This window comes from Aotus nancymaae, unplaced genomic scaffold (genome assembly GCF_030222135.1).
Source record: "Aotus nancymaae isolate 86718 unplaced genomic scaffold, 86718_ANA_hifiasm-v0.15.2.pri h1tg000010l, whole genome shotgun sequence".
In the NCBI taxonomy this organism is placed as follows: Eukaryota; Metazoa; Chordata; class Mammalia; order Primates; family Aotidae; genus Aotus; species Aotus nancymaae.
Window position 1 is genome coordinate 33,119,631 of NW_026988421.1, and position 12,524 is coordinate 33,132,154.

Genomic DNA, 12,524 nt, shown 5'->3' on the forward strand with positions numbered 1-12,524 from the left:
AAAAACAAACAAAAAACACTGGTTGCACTAAACCCTCACAAACAGGAGCCATTATGATAACGTAGCTGCAAACCACTCGTGCTTTGGTTCATGTTGTTCCCAAAGTGCCTTTTCTCTGCCTCTCAAATCCTTCCCACACTTAAAAGTCAACAAATGCCAAAAATACAACAAAAACACGGAGGCCACAGACAATAGTGGTGTAAGAGCATGATCTTAGGAGTCAGCAGCCTGGGCTTGAGTCCTGATTTCTGTCACCTTGGGCAAATTTCCTACTCTGCAAGTGGGGAAAAGATAACCTGTCTCAGATGGTCTTCTGGAGATAGGAGGATTGAATGAGTTGTTTGCAAAGCACTCAAAACACTGGCAAGCAATAGTCGCTTTACTGGTACATGTTAACTTTTCTAGTATCGTTGTCAAAATCTAGCAGGTGCACCAGCATGCCCAGCTAATTTTTTGTATTTTTAGTAGAGAGAGGGTTTCACCATGTTAGCCAGGATGGTCTCGATCTCCTGACCTCGTGATCTGCCTCCCAAAGTGCTGGGATTACAGGCGTGAGCCACCGCACCCGGCCAACTAGTGTTTTAACGTATAATTTCAACCCCAATAATTCCTATTATGTAAGAACTATTACAGCTACATTCCACAGATAAAGAAACCAAGGACCAGGGGAATCATTGTGCAAAGTCAGCTAGAAAGTGGAGGATAAATCAGGACTCAAACCCAAGCTATCCAGTGGCCTGGTCTGCACCCCCACCATAGCATCCCTCCTTCGTAGCTAGGAGAAGATGGAATTCAGTAACTGGAGAGGTGACTGGAATGAGGTGCAACCCTGAAAGCTGTACCCGGAACTCACAGGACCCCAGGGCCGCAAAGCTAGAATGCCCTCAAAGGGCTCATGGTTCAAGCCCCCAGGGCTCCACCGCTATGGGAGTTTCACTGAGGAGCCTGTCTCATAGGAGGTTCTCCCTCTGATCTTTCCTGCTGTTCCCTCATCCTAATCTGTTGTTCAGGTACTCCCAGGGAGAGCTTTTCCAGCCTTAACCTTGACTTTTTGTCCTCCTTGCCCCAAATCCACACTCCTAGCCTGACTCCTACTGTTTTTTTCTCCTCCTCCTGCTCTCAAGAAATTCAAGATTCTGTGCGCTTGTCACCTCGTCTCCTCACTGAGTTCTCTCATTTCTTTATTGAGTAAGAAGTATGAGTAGGAAGAAGACGCTCGGAAACTCAAGTTCAAATGTTCTTGTTTCTGGTTAGCTCTGGGGCCTGCCGTGACTCACTCAACTTCTAATCCTGTTTTCCCGTCTGTAATCATATTCATACCCACCTAAGCAAAGCCCTGTTGGAAGAAATAGATGAGATGATGAATGGAAACAATTAGTCATGAATTTTAAATATATTATTAACTATATATATATATATATATATATTTTTTTTTTTTTTTTTTTTTGAGATGCAGTTTCACTCTTGTTGCCCAGGCCAGAGTGCAATGGCATGATCTCAGCTCACTGAAACCTCCACCTCCCGGGTTCAGGCGATTCTCCTGCCTCAGCCTCCCAAGTAGCTGGGATTACAGGCATGTACCACCACGCCTGGCTAATTTTTGTATTTTTGGTAGAGACTGGATTTCACTGTGTTGGCCAGGCTGGTCTCGAACTCCTAACCTCAGGTGATCCACCTGCCTCAGCCTCCCAAAGTGCTGGGATTACAGGCTTGAGCCACCATGCACCCCCGACCTGAGATTTATTATGCATGCCTCAGAGCTATTCAACTGCAAACTCCTTGTGGATGGGCACTTCATCTTAACTATTTCATACACCCGACACAGGGACCTGCACGTAGGATGATGCGTTCGTTTGTCCTTCATAAACTCCCTGAGTCCCCAAATGTCAGAGCTGGAAGAGACCTTGAAAATCCTCCACTACAAATCCCCATCCACCTCCTGCCACTCACGATTCACATTTTACAGATGAGAAAACTGAGAGGAGCCATTCAAAAGGGCAGATGAGGCTGGTCCAAAGGTAGTGAGGTATTTCAGTTGGTTGTTCACAGTCATTTACAGATCGAGCTCCTTGTTCTGCCCTTTCCCCCCTTCCTTCTACTGCACTTGACTAGTCTTTAAAAATTTTTTTTTGCATAAATAAAAGAGCAGATGAACAAGAGACTAGATTTATCAGAGGTGATCCACTGGGAAGGGCTCCAAAATCAGGGCTTCCTGCATCAGAAGAGAGAGAGGTAGGCAGGGCACGGTGGCTCAAGTCTATAAACTCAGCACTTTAAGAGACTGAAGTGAGAGGATGGCTTGAGCCCAGGAGTTCAAGGCCAGCCTGGGCAACATGGCAGATCCCCATCACTACAAAAAATACGAAAATTAGGCCAGGCACGGTGGCTCATGCCTGTAATCCCAGCACTTTGGGAGGCCGAGGTGGGTGGATCATGAGGTCAGAAGTTCGAGACCAGCCTGGCCAAGATGGTGAAACCCCCATCTCTACTAAAGATACAAAAATTAGCCAGGCGTGGTGGCAGGCGCCTATGATCCCAGCTACTTGGCAGGCTGAGGCAGAGAATTGCTTGAACCTGGGAAGCAGAAGTTAGAGTGAGCCGAAATCATGCCATTGCACTCCAGCTTGGGTGACAGAGTGAGACTCCATCTCAAAAAAAAAAAAAAAATACAAAGATTAGCTGGATGTGGTGGTGTATGCCTGTAGACCCAGCTACTCCGGAGGCTGACATGGGAGGACTGCTTGAGCCTAGGAGGTTGAGGCTGCAGTGAGCCATGATTGCACCACTGCACTCCAGGCTGGGTGACAGAGTGAAACCTTGTAAAGAGAGGTAGGGAAGATCAAGGGAGAGAGAAGGAGAGGTTATGCCTGCCTCGTTGCAAGGACACCGAAGACTTTGCAGCCAGAAGCTAGACTACCTGGGCAGAGATAGGGATCCATTTAGTGCCAACCACAGCATTTTGAATCTGGGAAGAAGCTTAAAGCCTATCAAACCAAAGAAGTTTCTTGAATGCCAGTAAAGAGTTAGAGTGAACCAGTGTTTTTTGCTCTCTACTAATTTTTTTTTTCTTATCTCTACTGAACACAGGACAAAAAGGCATTTGTCGGGGTTGATTGCTGAAGCACTGGGTGCATGCAAGCGAGCATTACAGGCCTGAAAATAAATCAAGTGGGAGGGGCTTTGATTCCCATCTGGTCCCAGCACGTCTTGTAACCTCCCCACCCTTCCAGCAAGCATCCTGAGGGACCCCCTGTACAGCTCCTCACCGGGGCACTGCCCTCCTTTCCTATCCTGTAGGGAGTAAGTGGGGCCACTAAGTCCTGCTTCCTGCTTGGACTGCGGAGATGTCAGTGGGGGATCTGTGCTCCATGCCCTCTTAGCAGGCGTTCCCCAAGCCAAGGCACTTATCAGTGATAGACTCCGGTAAAGAAAATCCTAACTGGGCCTTCCTCTCTACCTGAGGCCTCCGGCCAGCCCCTAAACCCTGAACTCTTAGGACACAAAGCCTCCCCTTGTAGAGCAGTGTTTCATTCAAGGAAATTCCCAGGACTCCTAAAGCTTTCCAACAACCAAGCTTATTGGTCAAACTGTTAGGAAAACTCAGATAAGGGGTAGGCGTGGTGGCTCACACGTGTAATCCCAGCACTTTGGGAAGCCGAGGCAAGAGGATCAATAGGGCCCAGGAGTTTGAGACCAGCCTGGGCAACATGACAAAAACCTGTCTCTACAACAAAATACAAAAATTAGCTGGGCATGGGAGTGAACACCTGTTTTCCCAGCTACTAGGGAGGCTGAGGTGGGAGGATTGCTTGAGCTTCGGAAGTGGAGGCTTCAGTAAGTTATGATCGCACCACTGCACTCCAGTTTGAGCGACAAAGTGAGACCCTGTCTCAAAGGAAAAACAAAAAACACTCAGAAAGAAGCTAACCAGGGGCCGGGTGCAGTGGCTCACGCCTGTAATCTCAGCACTTTGGGAGGCCAAGGCAGGCAGATTACCTGAGTTCGAGAGTTTGAGACCAGCCTGACCAACATGGAGAAACCCTGTCTCCACTAAAAATACAAAAAAAATAGCCAAGTGTGGTGGTGCATGCCTATAGTCCCAGCTCCTTGGGAGGCTGAGGCAGGAGAATTGCTTGAAGCCAGGCGGCTCACAAGTAGCTGGGCTTACATGTGTGTGTCACCACGCCTGGCTAATTTTTGTATTTTTTTAAAAAAAAAAAAACAGGATTTCAGCATGTTGGCCAGGCTGGTCTTGAACTCCTGACCTCAGGTGATCTGCTCGCCTCGGCCTCCCAAAGTGCTGAGATTACAGGAGTGAGCCACCGCGCCCGGTCTAATTTTTGTTTTTGTTTCAGTTTTTTTTAAAGACGGGGTTTCACCATGTTGGTCAGGCTGATCTTGAACTCCCGACCTCAGGTGTTCCGCCCACCTTGGCCTCCAAAGTGCTTGGATTACCGGCGTGAGCCACCGTTCCTGGCCCTAATTTTTGTGTTTTTAAGAGAGATGGGGTTTCACCATATTGGCCAGGCTGGTCTTGAACTCCTGGCCTCATGTGAACTGCCCACCTCAGACCCTCAAAGTGCTGGGATTTCAGGTGTGAGCCACTGCGCCCGGCCGCCATGTTTTGTTTATTCATTCATCAGCTGATGGACATTTGGGTTGTTTCCACCTTTTGGTTATTGTGAAAAACGCTGCTATGAACATTTGTGTAGGAATTTTTGTGTGGCCATGTTTTCATTTCTCTTGATTATATACCTAGGAGGGGAATGGGTCATATGGTAACTCTATGTTTAACCATTGAGGAATTCACGTAGGTTTCTTTTTTATTTTTAATTTTTTATTTTATTGAGATGGAGTCTGGCTCCATCACCAGGCTGGAGTGCAGTGGTGTGATCTCAGCTCACTGCAGCCTCCACCTCCTGGGCTTAAGCAATTCTCCAGCCTCAGCCTCCTGAGTAGCTGGCACTACAGGTGTGTGCCACCACACCTGGCTAGCTTTTTTTTTTTTTTTTTTTGAGACAGAGTCTTGCTCTGTCGCCAGGTGCCAGGCTGGAGTGCAGTGGCATAATCTTGGCCTTCCAAGTAACTGGAACTACAGGCATGTACTACTATACTGGCTAATTTTATTTTTATTTTTTTAGAAACAGGATCTCACTGTGTTGCCCAGAGCCTGGTCTTGAACTCCTGGACTTAAGTGATCTACCTGCCTCAGCCTCCCAAAGTGCTGGGATTATAAGCATAAGCCACCATGCCCAGGGCAGGGAGCTCATTGACTGAGGGCCCCTCCCAGCATTCAGAGGCTGGGCTGCCCATGGCCACATCCAGTCATGACTTAGCATCCCTGAATCAAGGATGTGAAATCAGGCTGGTCCTGGGAACCTGAGGACCCGTCTGAAGGGTAACTTTGGCTGGAATAGCCCCCCACAGGCTTGCCGAATTTTCCCCAGAAGTGCATTTGCAATCTAAGACGACGCTGCCACCCGCCAAACCTTCCTTCCTCCTTCCCTTATGCAGCATCACACCTGCGCTCCCAGCCCCCTTTCCCATCACAGGCACTTCTCCTAACGTATTTCCTGCAAATCCTGTCTTGGCAACTGCTTCTCAGAGACCCTGGACTAACACACTGCTAACCTCCCAGCAATTCACTAAACTTGATGCAAATTAATCCCAAGTCACAGTTTCTGCAAGTTTTTTTTTTTTTTTTAATTTTTTTAGAGCAGGGTCTCACTTTATTGCCCAGACTAGAGTATAGTGACTATTTACATGTGTGATTATAGCATATTGCAGCCTCAAACTCCTGGCCTCAAACCATCCTCCTGCTTCAGCTTCCTGATCAGCTGGGACTACAGGCACGTGCCTCCTGTGCCCAGATCGCCTGCCTGTATTTAATGTGCAATTTTGAGGTCAGGCTCAGTGGCTCACACAGGTAATTCCAGTGCTTAGGGAGGCCAAGGCAGGAGGATCACTTGAGGCCAGGAATTTAAAACTAGCTTATGCAACATAGGGAGACCTTGTCTCAAAAAAAAAAAAAAGAAAGAAAGAAAAGAAAATGTGATCTAAGATAATATAGGCTAGGAAATCAGTTTCACGTGAATGAAAGCAGACGGTCAAAATATTTGCTTATTGCCCTGCTTTGAGCATTTTTATCATTACAGTTTTCACACAGGGTCTAGTGGCAGAGGGCTTGGTGCACATCAGGTGGTTTCGAGAGTTCCATACATTTAAAAAAGAAAGAGGGCTTGGACTATAAAGCCAGGCCTTATCCTAAGGCTGACAATGGGCTGGGGATCAGGGAAGCCCAGGTGCTGTCAGGGGAGTCCTTGAGGAAGCTGCAGCCTGCCAGAGAGCCCTCCTCTTTCTTTTCTAGCAGCACCAGCTCCAGTGTTTACCTGCAGATGGCGACACCATTTTGGGCGGGGGCAGCTGAAGTCCCTGAAGCACTACTTTCTCACCTAGAACCTGAGTCTTGAGGCATCATCTGGGCTCACACCCTCTCAGGCATAAATCCTCTCCTCCTCAGACACCAGCTGAGCTGGGAGATCTGAACATCAGGCGATGAGTCTGCAAGATGGTTTAACAACTAAGGACATGTGGTGTCCTGACAGGAGTCCTGTGGGCTGAGCAGCAGCCGCCCCTCCTTCCACCCAGCACAAAACTTGGTTTTCCCGGCTCTTTCTAAATCTGGGCCTTCAGTGAATGTTTAAGTACTTGCCAAGGGAGTTCTTCTGTGGAAAAAATAAATGGGAAAGAAAGGCTTTATTAGCCTAAGGGGCAGTGGAGGGTGACAGGGCTGCGCTGTGACTCCTGGTTAGTTCCTGGAATTCTAATGCCCTGAGGGACGCTTGACCCTTGCAGCAGTGCTGTGCCAGGCACTGGGCTAAGTATTTCACATGCATTATCTCATTGTAGTCTCATAACAGCAACCCCATCTTCAGATGAGGAGACAGTGGCTCACAGAGCTCAGCCGCCTGCCCCGGGTCACACAGCTGGGATGTGGCTTCAAACCCAGGCTTCCTAAGTCCAAAGCCTGGGCTTTAACACAGCTCCAGCAGTTAGGAAAACCCTCCAGAGCAGCTGCAACCACAATGAGTTGGTCAAAATGCCCTGAGCCCTGAGCTTGAGCCCTAAGTTAAACACCCAGACCATCTGGTTCCTCTTTGAGGCAAGAGGCTAAACCTCAATTTCCCTTTCTTCCTGTCCAGTGTCATAACAGATTACAACTTGCTGACCTAAAACTGACCTTCCTGCTCCCCATGGCCTCAGAACTTTGGGTGAGGCATATCTGTTCCCTCCACAGGAGCCTTGCAGACAGTTTTAAGAGCAGTGCTACATGGGGAGGGGTCCATTCTGGGCTGAGTTGGATCTCCTGGCTTCTGCTCACTATGTGACCTTGGGGATGTCACTGAACTCCTTGGAACTGTGTTTCCCCATCTGGGAAATGAGGACAGCTGCTCTGTCCTCCTCACTTAGAGAATGAACAAAAAGATATTTTGGAACCTAGGAAGAGTTTTTTGGATTGTAATAATAGCTCACATTTATTGTATGCTCACTGTGTACCAGGCAGTGTGCTCAGCACTTTAAATTCATTATCTTATTTAGTTCCCTTAAACCATATGGGAAGGCATTCTTATCATCTCCATTTTGCAGATGTGGAAAACTGAGGCTCAGGGAAGAGTAAGGTGACTTGTTCAAGGTCACAGAGCAAGTAGTGGTACTTGAATTCCAACCCAGAGAGTCTAACTGCAGGACCTATCTCCTATAGATGTGAGTGGTCCTTTTTTTTTTTTTTTTTTTTTTGAGATGGAGTTTTGCTCTTGTTGCCCAGGCTAGAGTGCAATGGCATGATCTCAGCTCACTGCAACCTCCTCCTCCCAAGTTCAAGTGATTCTCCTGCCTCAGCCTCCAGAGTAGCTGGGATTACAGGCATTCACCACCACACCCAGCTAATTTTGTATTTTTAGTAGAGATGGGGCTTCTCCCTGTTAGTCAGGCCAGTCTCTAACTCCCGACCTCAGATGATCCACCCACCTCGGCCTCCCAAAATGCTGGGATTACGGTGTGAGCCACCGCGCCCAACCTGAGTGGTCCTTATTAGCCATGTGTAGAGTGGCTGATCATGGACACAGCTAGAGCCTCTGGGTGGGAGTTGCTGCTGGAATTCAGGGGTGAAAAGGATGGGAAAGCTGCCACTACCCTTGGCCTCTGTATCTCCCCATCTGATTTGCAAAATCCCAGCCTACTAGATGGTATTGCAGGCTCTCTATGGGGTTTCAGCCCTAACAGGTTGTTCGTAGCACTCCCTCTGGTGGCAAAGAGGCACCACTGAACCCTCTGTAAAGTATAGTCCTACATGTGTTTTGGAGTTGTCCGTAACTTGACAGGTACACAATTTCATACTGAATCCTGATAGCAGCCCAGTGATTCAGAATTATCACAACATTCAGCCGAGCACAGAGGTTTGCGCTTGTAATCCCAGCACTTTGGGAGGCCAAGGGGGGTGGATCACTTGGGGTCAGGAGTTTGAGACCAGCCTGGCCGACATGGTGAAACCCCATCTCTACTAAAATTACAAAAGATCAGCTGGGTGTAGTGGCACGTGCCTGTAATCCCAGCTACTTGGGAGACTGAAGCAGGGGAATCGATCGGGAGGCGAATGTTGCAGTGAGCCAAGAGTGCACCACTGTACTCCAGCCTGGGCAATAGAGTAAGACTCCATATCAAAAAAAATTAATAACAGGAAGGGGAGCATCACACACTGGGGTCTGTAGGGGGGAAATAGGGGAGGGACAGTCGGGGGTAGGGAGTTGGGGAGAGATAGCATGGGGAGAAATGCCAGATATAGGTGATGGGGAGGAAGGCAGCAAATCACACTGTCATGTGTGTACCTGTGCAACAATCTTTCATGTTCTTCACATGTACCCCAAAACCTAAAATGCAATTAAAAAAATTATTATCACAACTTTAAATAATATGACACATTAGAATGTGTAAAAAAATATATAAATACTTTGGGAGGCCAAGGCAGGCGGATTGCCTGATGAGCTCAGGAGTTTCAGACCAGCCTGGGCAACATGGTGAAACCTTGTCCCTACTAAAATACCAAAGAAATTAGCTGAGCTTGGTGGTGTTCACCTGTAGTCCCAGCTACTCGGGAGACTGAGGCAAGAGAATTGTTTGAACCCGGGAGACAGAGGTTGCAGTGAGCCAAGATCACGACATTGCACTTCAGCCTGGGTGACAGAGCAAGACTGTCTCAAAAAAAAAAAGCATAAATAAATAAAGGGGGAAAAAAATGGAGACTTAGAGAGGTTAAATAAATCCCTTGCTTGGTTTATAGGTAAAGTCTTAAGCCCAGCACTTAAGACTTAAGCCCAGTCTTAAGCCCAGTCTTATGTCCAGTCTTAAGCCCAGCACTTTGCCTGCCTTCTCTCAGCAGTTGTCCCAAGTCTAGACCTCTGGTCGTGAGCACAGCTTGATTACAATAGTTTCCACACTCTGCTTCCTCTTTCTCCCCCAGCTACCATTTCCCTTTCTCCGCCTTTTCACCGACGTCTCAGCCTGTGTCCCAGGCGCAGGGCCCCACTGGAGGGTGATGATGTCTCCAGAGGCTGGAGGGGCGGGGGCCCAGAGTCTGAGCTGACTTCAGTCTTCTCTGCAGCAACAATTTCTCACATTAGCACACTTTATGCTCTCTTTGCTCTACGTGTGAGGACCACTTTTTTTGTTTGTTTTTTTTTGTTTTTGAGACAGAGTCTCGCTCTGTCGCCAGTCACGAGACTGGAGTGCAATGGCGCGATCTTGGCTCACTGCAACCTCCGCCTCCCGGGTTCAAGCAGTTCTCTTTCCTCAGCCTCCTGAGTAGCTGGGACTACAGACTCGTGACCACCACACCCAGCTAATTTTTATATTTTATAGAGACAGGGTTTCACCATGTTTGCCAGGATGGTCTTGATCTCTTGACCTTGTGATCCGCCCACCTCGGTCTCCCAAAGTGCTGGGATTATAGGTGTGAGCCGCCGCGCCCGGTCTTTGTTGTTTTTTGAGACACAGTCTCATTCCATCACCCAGGCTAGAGTGCAGTGGTGCAATCTGGAGTCGCTGCAACCTCCAGATTGCGTCACTGTACTCTAGCCTGGGATTCAAGCGATTCTCCCACATCAGCCTCCGAGTAGCTGGGAGTACAGGTGCTTGCCATCATGCCTGGCTAATTGTCATATTTTTTGCAGAGATGGGGTTTCCCTCTGTTTCCCAGGCTGCTCTCGAACTCCTGGACTCAAGTTATCGGCCCGCCTCAGCCTCCCAAAGTGCTGTGATTAGAGGCGTGAGCCACTGCCCCTGGCCCACTTTGTATTTTTAGTTAGCCCATGAAGTGTAATATACATGTAGGCTGGGCATGGTGGCTCATGTCTGTAATCCCAGCACTTTGGAAGGTCGAGGTGGGTGGATCACGAGGTCAGGAGATTGAGACCATCCTAACACAGTGAAACCCATCTAACTAAAAATACAAAAATAGCCAGATGTGGTGGCATGCACCTGTAGTACCAGCTACCTGGGAAGGCTGAGGCAGGAGAATTGCTTGAACCTGGGAGGTGAAAGTTGCAGTGAGCCAAGATTGTGCCACTGCACTCCAGCCTGGGGGACAGAGCAAGACTCCATCTCAAAAAAACAAAAAACAAACAGCAACAAAAAAATTAGCCAGGCATGGCGGTGCACGCCTGTCCCAACTACTCAGGAGGCTGAGGTGGGAGGATTGCTTGAGCCTGGAGGTCAAGACTGTAGTAAGCCATGATTGTACCACTGTATTTCAACTTGAGTGACAGAGGAAGACTCTGTCTCTAAACAAATAAATAAGTAATAAATGGGATCATAAATATGCACTCTTTTGTGTCTGGAGTCTTTCACTCAACCTAGATCATGCGTGTTTTTATATGTAGCAGTAGTTCCTTCTCATTGCCATACAGTCAAATCCTATAATATTCCATTACATATCAATATGTCACAAATTATCCATCCTACTGTCTATCTGTCTGTCTAATCTATCTATATGTCTTTTAGACACACAGTCTCACTCTGTTGCCCAGGCTGCAGTGCAGTGGCATGATTATAGCTCACAGTAACTTTGAATTCCTGGGCTCGAGTGATCCTCCTGCCTTAGTTTTCTGAGTAGCTAGGACTACGGGTGCAACTATTGGCCTCAAGCAATCCTCCTCCCTCAGCCTCCCAAAGCACTAGGATTACAGGGGTGAACCACTGCATCCAGCCTCATTCTACTGTTTTTTTTGTTTTGTTTTGTTTTGTTTTTGAGACGGAGTTTTGCTCTTGTTACCCAGGCTGGAGTGCAATGGCGCAATCTCGGCTCACCGCAACCTCCGCCTCCTGGATTCAGGCAATTCTCCTGCCTCAGCCTCCTGAGTAGCTGGGATTACAGGCACGCACCACCATGCCCAGCTAATTTTTTGTATTTTTAGTAGAGACAGGGTTTCACCATGTTGACCAGGATGGTCTCGATCTCTTGACCTTATGATCCACCCACCTCAGCCTCCCAAAGTGCTGGGATTACAGGCATGAGCCACCGCACCCGGCCCTCCACTGTTCTTTATTTTTATGTTCTTTCTTTCTTTTTTTTTTTTAAGACAGGGTTTCACCATATTGGCCAGGCTGGTCTCGACCTCCTGACCTCAAGTGATTCACCTGCCTTGGCCTCCCAAAGTGTTGGGATTACAGGTGTGAGCCACCACACCCAGCCATCATTCTACTGTTGATGGACATTGTATTATGTCCATTGTGAACATCCTCATATATTTCTTTTTTTGCATATAAGTAAACATCTCTGTTCAGAGTAAATAGGCAAGAATGAATTGCTGGGTTATGGAGCAGGCCTATATTGAGTTTAGTAGATACTACCGTACAGTTTTCCAGAATGGCTGTATCAATTTATACTCCTACTGCAGCGTATGCTGCCAGGTTCTCCACATCCTTACCAACATTAGTATTGCTAGTCTTTTTAATTTTAGCCATTCTGGTGGGTGTATGTCTGTGGGCATTTCATTGTGATTTTAATTTGTATTTCCATGTTGATAATGAAACAGTATCTTTTTCTTTTTATTTTTATTTATTTTAGAGATGGGGTCTCGCTATGTTGCCCAGGCTGGAGTGCAGTGGCTATTCACAGGCATGATCCCACCACTGATCAGCACGGAGTTTTGACCTGCTCCATTTCCGACCTGGGCCGGTTCACCCCTCCTTAGGCAACCTGGTGGCTCCCCACTCCTGGGAGGTCACCATATTGATGCTGAACTTAGTGCGGACACCTGATCAGCATAGGGCACTACAGCCCAGAACTCCTGGGCTCGAGCGATCCTCCAACCTCAGCCTCCTGAGTAGCTGGGACTACAGGCACGTGCCACCACACCTGGCATGAAACAGTATCTTTTCTGTTCTGTTCTGTTCCTTTTCTTTTTCTTGAGACAAACTCTCATTGTGTTATCCAGGCTGGAGTGCAGTGGTGCTATTATAGCTTACTA